General features: G+C 45.6%; 2 protein-coding genes across 11 annotated transcripts in view; one reads left to right on the forward strand and one right to left on the reverse strand.

Moving 5' to 3' along the window:
- Positions 1 to 8,063, reverse strand: part of ZNF146 (zinc finger protein 146) — a 66,115-nt gene that overhangs the window by 24,068 nt on the left and 33,984 nt on the right. Inside the window, exon 1 of one of the 10 annotated variants that reach the window (XR_005196590.1) lies at positions 2,728 to 2,877. The exons of 1 other annotated variant lie outside the window; for it this stretch is intronic. The gene's annotated coding sequence lies outside the window, so the exon portion shown is untranslated. Of the gene's footprint in view, positions 1 to 2,727; positions 3,004 to 8,063 lie in introns of those variants that run through there. 8 more of the 10 variants (XM_017506657.2, XM_037730749.1, XM_017506647.2 and 5 more) reach the window with 8 other exon arrangements.
- ZNF565 (zinc finger protein 565) overlaps positions 3,208 to 8,063 on the forward strand; it is a 31,508-nt gene continuing 26,652 nt past the window's right edge. Inside the window, exon 1 of the mRNA XM_017506645.2 lies at positions 3,208 to 3,296. The gene's annotated coding sequence lies outside the window, so the exon portion shown is untranslated. The remainder of the gene's footprint in view (positions 3,297 to 8,063) is intronic.

Consider the following 8,063-nt stretch of genomic DNA (forward strand, 5'->3'; position numbering starts at 1 on the left):
AAAAAAAAAAAAAAAAAAATCATTAGAGATTCTGAATCAGAATCATGTGAAAGTAATCACAGAACAAATCTTCCAAAGGAAAGGGTAGTGATGACTTTCTAAAGATAAACTATAACTCAAACCCAGAAATCTAACTTCCAGTCTGAGCAAAATAGTTAAGACCCCATCTCTACAAATTTTTTTTAAAAAATTAGCAGGCCATGGTGGCACACACCTGTAGTCCAATCATCGGGGTGGAGGTGTAGAGTTGAGGTGGGAGGATCACTTGAGCCCAGGAGGTGGAGGCTGCAGTGAGCTGTGATCACACCTCTGCACCCAGCCTGAGCCACAGAGTGAGACCCCATCTCCAAAAAAAAAACAACAACAACTTCCTCATTCTAATTAAAAAAGTCAACATCCACAGAAAATGTTAAGTAAAAAAATTAAAATATAGAAATATTAATAAGAAAAGTACATCTACATTTCTTATTCTTTCAGAAATTCCTACCAGACACAGTACTAATGTCTGGGCTATAATAATTACTGAGGAAGCATTTTTTTGCAGATAGTAATAAAAAATACTAATATTTAATATTTATGAAGTACTTACTACACACTGGGCACTATTCTTAGAACTTTACATGTATTAACTTCTGGAGCTGCACAACCAACATTTGAATCAAATGTTGCTATTACCTCTATACTATGAAATGAGAAACTGAAGCACAGGTTTAAGTTCCTGCCTGAGATCCCCAAGGTACAAAGTGGTAAAGAGTTAACACAGGAAGTCTGGCTCCTTGGCCTATGTCTTCCTTAAAAAGAAAAAAAAAACAAAATTAGCTCACGCCTGTAATCCCAGCACCTTGGGAGATCCGAGGCGGGTGGATCATGTGAGGTCAGGAGTTTGAGACTAGCCCGATCAACATGATGAAACCCCATCTCCACTAAAAATACAAAAATTCGCCAGGAATGATGACATGCGCCTATAATCCTCCCACCTCAGCATCCCAAGCAGCTAGGAATACAGGAGATGTCACTATGTAGCTCAAGCTGGTCTCTTAACTCCTAGACTCCAGCCATCCTCCTGCCTTGGCCTCCTAAAGTGCTGGGATTACAGATGTGAGCCACCAAGCAAGGCCTGAGGCTTTATATTTTAAAATGTGTTAGGTTCCCACCTCCCCACACTTCAATGGCTTTTCTTTTTCAGTTTGTTACTGGCTCTTGTGGCTTGTCTGGTTTTCCACATTAAGTCTAGAATCGCTTCCCCTAGTTCCAAAAGAGAAAGGCCTTTCCATACTTTTGTTAGGATCGCATTCTTATTATTTGAGACAGAGTCTCTATCTTGTCCAGGCTGGAGTCCAGGGGCACAATTTTGGCTCACTGCAACCTCCATCTCCTAGGTTCAAGCAATTTTCCTGCCTCAGCCTCCACAGTAGCTGAGATTACATGCGCCTGCCACCACACCCGGCTAATTTTTTTTTTTTTAAGTACAGCCGGTGTTTCACCATGTTGGCTGGGCTAGTCTCTAACTCCTGACCTCAGGTGATCCGCCTGTCTCAGCCTTCCAAAGTGCTAGGATTACAGGCATAAGCCACCTCACCCGGCCAAGATCACATTAAACTAATACATTTACTTAAGTTTGCGCACACTTCTTAATGTCATATGCTGTATTTGTCTGTTAACATTTGTATGTCCCTTAGTATTTTAAAGTTCTTTCCTAATACTTTTGAACCTTTCCTGTTTATTCTACACTACTTTATCTTTTTACTGCTACTGTAAATATTAGTTTTCTTCAATTATGTATTCTGATATTTGTAAATTAGAAAGCTATTTATTTGTCGATATTAATTTGGTACCCAATTACTTAAACTTTTTATAATTTAAAACTATGTCAAAGACGACAGTGGGTGATTTCCTTAGAAAAGGCATCTCTGCAGAAGGAAGTAGTTTTCTCTATTACTCCACAAAATCCATACAACCTGAGGACGCCTCCACTCATGAAGGAATTAAGACACCTAGGATTTAATCCAGACTCATAAATACTGCAACAATTAAGTTTTCTTCAAACGAATGAGGATGACTGTGCCTAATCTAAAACCTTTGACTCCCTCATCCTGGGCTGCGTTATATGGCATTGCTTCTCAAAATGTACAATGCTATTTAGTCTTGGGCTTTGCTTAACAGCCTTATTAAAGTACCTCAAAGATTTGGGGATCTGAACAGTCTAAAGCAGGCACCCCGAAACAACAGTTCCTTTGAAACATTCTTGTTAAAAAAAAAAAAGTCACAGTGATTTGCATTCCACTCCAATTAAAAAGAAATGCTTTTACATAAAAGCACGTTTTAAAATTATTCCCCACTTAGCTTTTCCACCCCTTCAATTTTCAAGTAAAACAGATGCTCCAGGAAGATGGCACCGTTATAATTATCAGCACTTTCGACAAGGGAAGTGCAGCTCAAACGTTACACCTCAATGTTGGTCTCCTACATCTCCCTCTTAGGCATAATCACACACAATCCCGCACCCAGTTTCACATTCACTCAACAATCTCAAACATCAGGTCAAACTTTGCGGTCAAACTCAGGGTCACACTCGCTCAAACCTGCCTCAGAGGCCCCCACCTCCGCCCCGCACGTAGGCCAGAATCTCTCAGACCCACTCCCTGCCCTCGCGCCGCGCCCCTAATGATCAGGAATCCTCCCCTTTAACCTCCCCGGTCCGACCGACCCGAGACGCCCAGATCCCACCTCCTACTTTCGCGCCACGTGGACCCAGGGGCCGTACTGACCCGCGGACAAAGACCAAAATGTCCACTCGGTGCGCTGCGCCTGCGCACCCCGAGAGCGAGGAAACACTCCCAGAAGTCTCCGCGACGCCGCCCGCCTCGGTCACCGCGGCCAGGCCCAGGCTGGTACCGGATTACCTTCTATTACCAGCAACGCCGCTCCTTAGGCCTTGGACTACATTTCCCTTGAGGCTTTGCTGGTCGGCTCTCCGTCTCCTCCCTTCCCCCAAACTTGGCCGCCTCCTCCTGTGACGATGGGGCTCTTGAGGTAAGTTGTTCCTTAGTGACAGATGAGCTCAAGCTTGCTGGAGCGTCTGGAGTAGCGACGCCCTCTTCGAAGCTTCGTGAGCGCAATGTCAAAACGGGCCAGGCCCCCACTCAGAGGTAGGAGAACGCCATTTTGTCCGTGGCCTATCTGGCTCTGGACTACAATTCCTAGACCCCACAGCGGCCTGACGTTACGTCGTTCTTGACGTCGTGGCGAGCTCGTTAACTCCGCAAGGACCCGGACGCGACCAGGGGAGGCAGAAGGTGAGGGGTCTGGGAGTCCTGGGCGGGGCCGGGGCGTGTCCGGAGCTTCGGATCTGTTCGCGCAGGCGGGAGCCGGCTTGCAGATGCGCGGTTCTGAATGTGTCTTTGTGGCTGTATGGTCGGGTGTGGATGTCTGCGACTGTGCGGGTGTAACCGCTTGTTTCCAGGGTGTCTATCTGTTGGTTTTTGTGTAATCACATGTGATAGTGAGTATTGGAGTGCAGGGTCCTTGTGACCAGGAGTGATATTGCGTGTGTCCCCGTTGTGTATATAGCCTGTTCGCCCTGTTCCTGGGGTGTGAGTACAGTTTTGACTGTGTGACCAGTGCGGGTACGTGCGGTTGTGATTCATGTCTCCAAGGTGGGTGAGTGGTTTTGATTGTGTGACACTGTGGCCGTGTGCAATTTCCTGTGACTGTGACTGTGTGGTGACGCCACGTGTGTATTCCTGTGTCCCTTGGGGTGTGTGTGTGTGTGTGTGGTGCTGTGTATGTGGGAGTGGGGTGCCACTGCTTGTGTGGGTTGCTTGTGTGAGTGTGACTGTGTGTGTCCACAGTGAATGTTCAGTTGTGACTGGGTACCATAAAGTACCTGTGATGGTGTGTGTCCCCTGAGTGGGTGTGTGATTGTGACTATATGAGGCATTTGTCGGTATTGGTGTGGGGGGCTTATGACTATATGGGAGTGACTGTGTATCACTGTGGAGAGTAGATTATGTGACTGTGTGTGTCTTAGTGGATGTGTGATTGTGACTGGAAAGGTATGGAGGTGACTGTGATTGTGTCCTGTTTCTCAAGAGTGGATGTAGGGTCAGGCGTGGAGGCTTACACCAGCACTTTGGGAGGCCGAGGTGGGAGGATCGCTTGAGCCCAGGAGTTTGAGACCAGCCTGGCCCATGCAAAAAAAATTAAAAATTATCTAAGTGTGGTGGCCTGTGCCTGTGGTCCCAGCTACTAGGAAGCTGAGGTGGGAGGATCTTTTGAGCCCGAGAGGGTCAAGGGTGCGGTGAGCTGTGTTTGAGCCACTGCACTCCAGCCTGGGCGACAGAGTGAGACCGTGTCTCAAAAAAATAAGAGTGGATGTGTCATTATGTTTGTGTGACACTGACTATAGGTCCAGCACCAAGTGTGCCAGTGACTCTAGTGCTTGACCCCTGCAAGACCTTTGAAGTTAGGACAGATTTTGGCCCTGGACAGTAGTGACCTCAGCCTTCTTGAGAGACACTGGATTTAGGCAGATGCCCGGTCTTCTCTGACCACACTCCCCTGTGTGGTAGGGAAGGGGGATAATGGTTCAAAAAGGGCCTGATTGTTCATGATTCCTTTCTCTTAGCCCTGCTCCAAGAAAGTTGTCAAGTTCAAGTACATCAGATTTTATTCTTCTTTCCCTGAAATCCTCCTTGTTTTTCAGGACACGCTTTTCTTTCCTTCTTCTGAAACATCAGAACCACCCCCACCATCACCCACACCCCCACCAAAGTAACCTGGTCTCCCCTGTTTGCCACAGGAGTAATTTACTGGATGCCTTGGAGATGGACTGAAAGGCCCGTATCCTCCCTGCATATCTAATGTTCTTTTAAATTTTTTTCTTTACTTTTCATTTTGAATTAATTTAAGACTTTAAAATGTTACAAAAATAGAATTCCCATGTACTCTTTTTTTTTTTTTTTTTTTTTTTTAAAAAAAATTTTTTTTTTTTTTTTTTTTTTGAGACAAAGTCTAGCTCTGTTGCCCAGGCTGGAGTGCAGTGGTGCCATCTTGGCTCACCGCAACCTCTGCCTCCCGGGTTCAAGTGATTCTCTTGCCTCAGCCTCCCGAGTAGCTGGGATTAAATGCATGCACCACCACACCCAGCTAATTTTTGTATTTTTAGTAGAGACAGGGTTTCACCATTGTTGGCCAGGCTGATCTTGAATGCCTGACCTCAGGTGGTCTGCCCGCCTCGGCCTCCCAAAGTACTGGGATTTTAGCATGAGCCACCATGCCCGGGCCCCATTCTTTCTACCCAGTTCCCACTTACTTATTTAAGTAACCAGTCTTGTTATTTGTTTGGTTTTATGATTAAATAAATGTAACATAAAATTTACCATTTTAGGGTGCAGTGGCTCACTCCTGTAATCCCAGCAGTTTGGGTAGAGTTAGGAGAATTGTTTGAGCCCAGGAGTTTGAGACCAGCCTTGGCAACATGATGAAACCCCATCTCTACAAAAAATTAAAAACTAGCCAGACATTTTGGTGCATGCCTGTAGTCCCAGCTATTTGGGAGGCCGAGGTAGCAGGATCTTTTGAGTCTGGAGGTCAAAGTTGCAGTGAGCTGTGATCATGCTACTGCACTCCAGCCTAAGTTACAGAATGAGACCCTGTCTCAAAAAAATAAATAAATAAAAATAAAAACACTGGGAAAAGGGTTTTTGGTTAGAGTTTTTATCAGAGCGGTTGCTTTTTCAGGAAGAGATTACTAAGATTAAGATGGAGATTCCTATACCTGTCTAGCTCCCATAACTTGGCCAACTTCTCCCAGACCCTTGTGATGTGGGATCCTGGGCCCTAAAGAACATCTGTGAATGCAGAGAGAGGGAACAATTAGAGAGAGAGCTTCAAGTTTTACTAGGTGTTGTAAAGATATAGCTCAACTTTCTAGAAGGATTTGTACAAAGTTTTGATGTTAGAGATCTAAAACAGCATGGTTTTGCTGGGTCAAAATCAACTTGTAGGCTGGGCACAGTGGCTCACACCTGCAATCCCAGCACTTTAGGAGGCTGAGGTGGGAGGATCATTTAAGGCTAGGAGTTCAAGACCAGCCTGAGCAACATATCAAGACCCTGTCATTACAAAAAAATTTAAAATTAGCCATGTGGGCTGGGTGGGCTGGGTGTGGTGGTTCATGCCTTTAATCTCAGCACTTTGGGAAGCCAAGGCAGGCGGATCATGAGGTGAGGCAATCGAGACCATTCTGGCCAACTAAAATACAAAAAAAAATCAGCGGGTGTGGTGGTGTGCACCTGTAGTACCAGCTACTCGGGAGGCTGAGGCAGGAGAATTGCTTCAACCCGGGAGGCAGACGTTGCAGTGAGCCAAGATCGTGCCACTGCACTCCAGCCTGATGACAGAGCAAGACTCTGTCTCAAAAAAAACCAAAAACAAACAAACAAAAAAAACTAGCCAGGTGTAGTGGTGTACATGTGGTCTCAGCTACTTGGGAGGCTGAAGCAGGAGAATCACCTTAGCCCAAGAGGTTGAGGCTGTGATCACACCAATGCCCTCCGGCTTGGGTAAGAGTGAAATCCTGTCTCAAAAAAAAAAAAAAAATCATCCTGTAACTCATAATCCGAATTTTGTTTCACAATGTGGGTATGCAAACAATCCCTTTGAGACATATAGAGCTGGAATTGAACAGCTCTGCTGTTATTTCTAAAGCTTCCTCTTTTTTAAAATTGCTCTTTCTCCTATTGACCAAGTGTCTGAGTCTGAATTTTTATGTAGTCAAAGTATAGCCTAATTGGTGTACTGGTTAGGACAGGCTAAGTTATGCTGTGGTGGCAAACAACCCCTGAAAGTGAGTGGCTTACAGAATAACGTATTTCTACTCATGTACCTGTCTACTGTGGATCAGCAGAAACAGGTTCCATACCAAAGAAGGCCCCACCACCCTCTGGCTGCACCATCTTAAACACAGTTGGTCACCACATCCACAAAGAGGAAGATTGGAGAATTGTGCAGTCTTTCTGGTGTCAGCTAAGTGACAGTCATCACCTCAGCTGAGATTAATTGGCTAAAAGCAGTGCTTGGCCTTGCCTAAGTGCAAGGGACTGGAAAATGTCGTTTTCTATGTGCCCAAAACTGGATAATGGTGAAACATTAGTAATGTCCACCACACTGGCTAAGACCCATTTCTTTTTCTGTATTTAGGAAGTTGCTTCTGTAAATTAGATGTGATTTCTTTTTGGAGCAAGGAGGACATCCCTGGACTGTGGAAAGAGGGTTGACAAGGAGCCTGTGCACAAGCCAGCAAGGGGACTGAGGAAGTGGGAACTGAGGAAGCCTTTCAGATGAAAGGTCACCTCTGCATAAGGCCAGGACACGCCCCTTAAAGGCTTTAGCACAGAGAAAATCAAGCTCCCCTTCAATATGCAGGTTCCCAAAGGGACCTCACTGCTACTCCTGAATCACTCCATTCATAGCTCCTTTTATAATCCACTCCCCCATCGAGGAGAATTAATTATATTACTTATCATTATAGAATATATGCTTGCTGGGTACAGTGTGGCTCATGCATGTAATCCCAACACTTTGGGAGGCCAAGGTGGGCAGATCACTTGAGGCCAGGAGTTCGAGACCAGCCCGGCCAAGATGCTGAAACCCCGTCTCTACTAAAACTACAAAAATTAGTCAGGCATGGTGGTATGCACCTGTAATCCCAGCTACTCCGGAGGCAGAGGCAGGAGAATTGCTTGAACCTGGGAGGTGGAGGTTGCAGTGCGCTGAGATCACGCCACTGCACTCCAGTAAAGTGAGACCCGGTTTCAGACATACACACATATACCTACATATGTGCACACTTTAGGGAAAAACTTGAACATGCAGAAAAAAAAGAAAGATCCCCCATAATCATATCACATAGAGACAAATATACAAATTTAATTGAAAATCCTTTTGGGCCGGGCGTAGTGGCTCATGCCTGTAATCCTGGCACTTTGGGAGGCCGAGGTGGGTGGATCACCTGAGGTCAGGAGTTCAAGACGAGCATGGCCATTATGGTGAAACCCCAT

The sequence above is a fragment of the Cebus imitator genome, unplaced genomic scaffold (assembly GCF_001604975.1).
Source record: "Cebus imitator isolate Cc_AM_T3 unplaced genomic scaffold, Cebus_imitator-1.0 Scaffold356, whole genome shotgun sequence".
NCBI lineage: Eukaryota > Metazoa > Chordata > Mammalia > Primates > Cebidae > Cebus > Cebus imitator.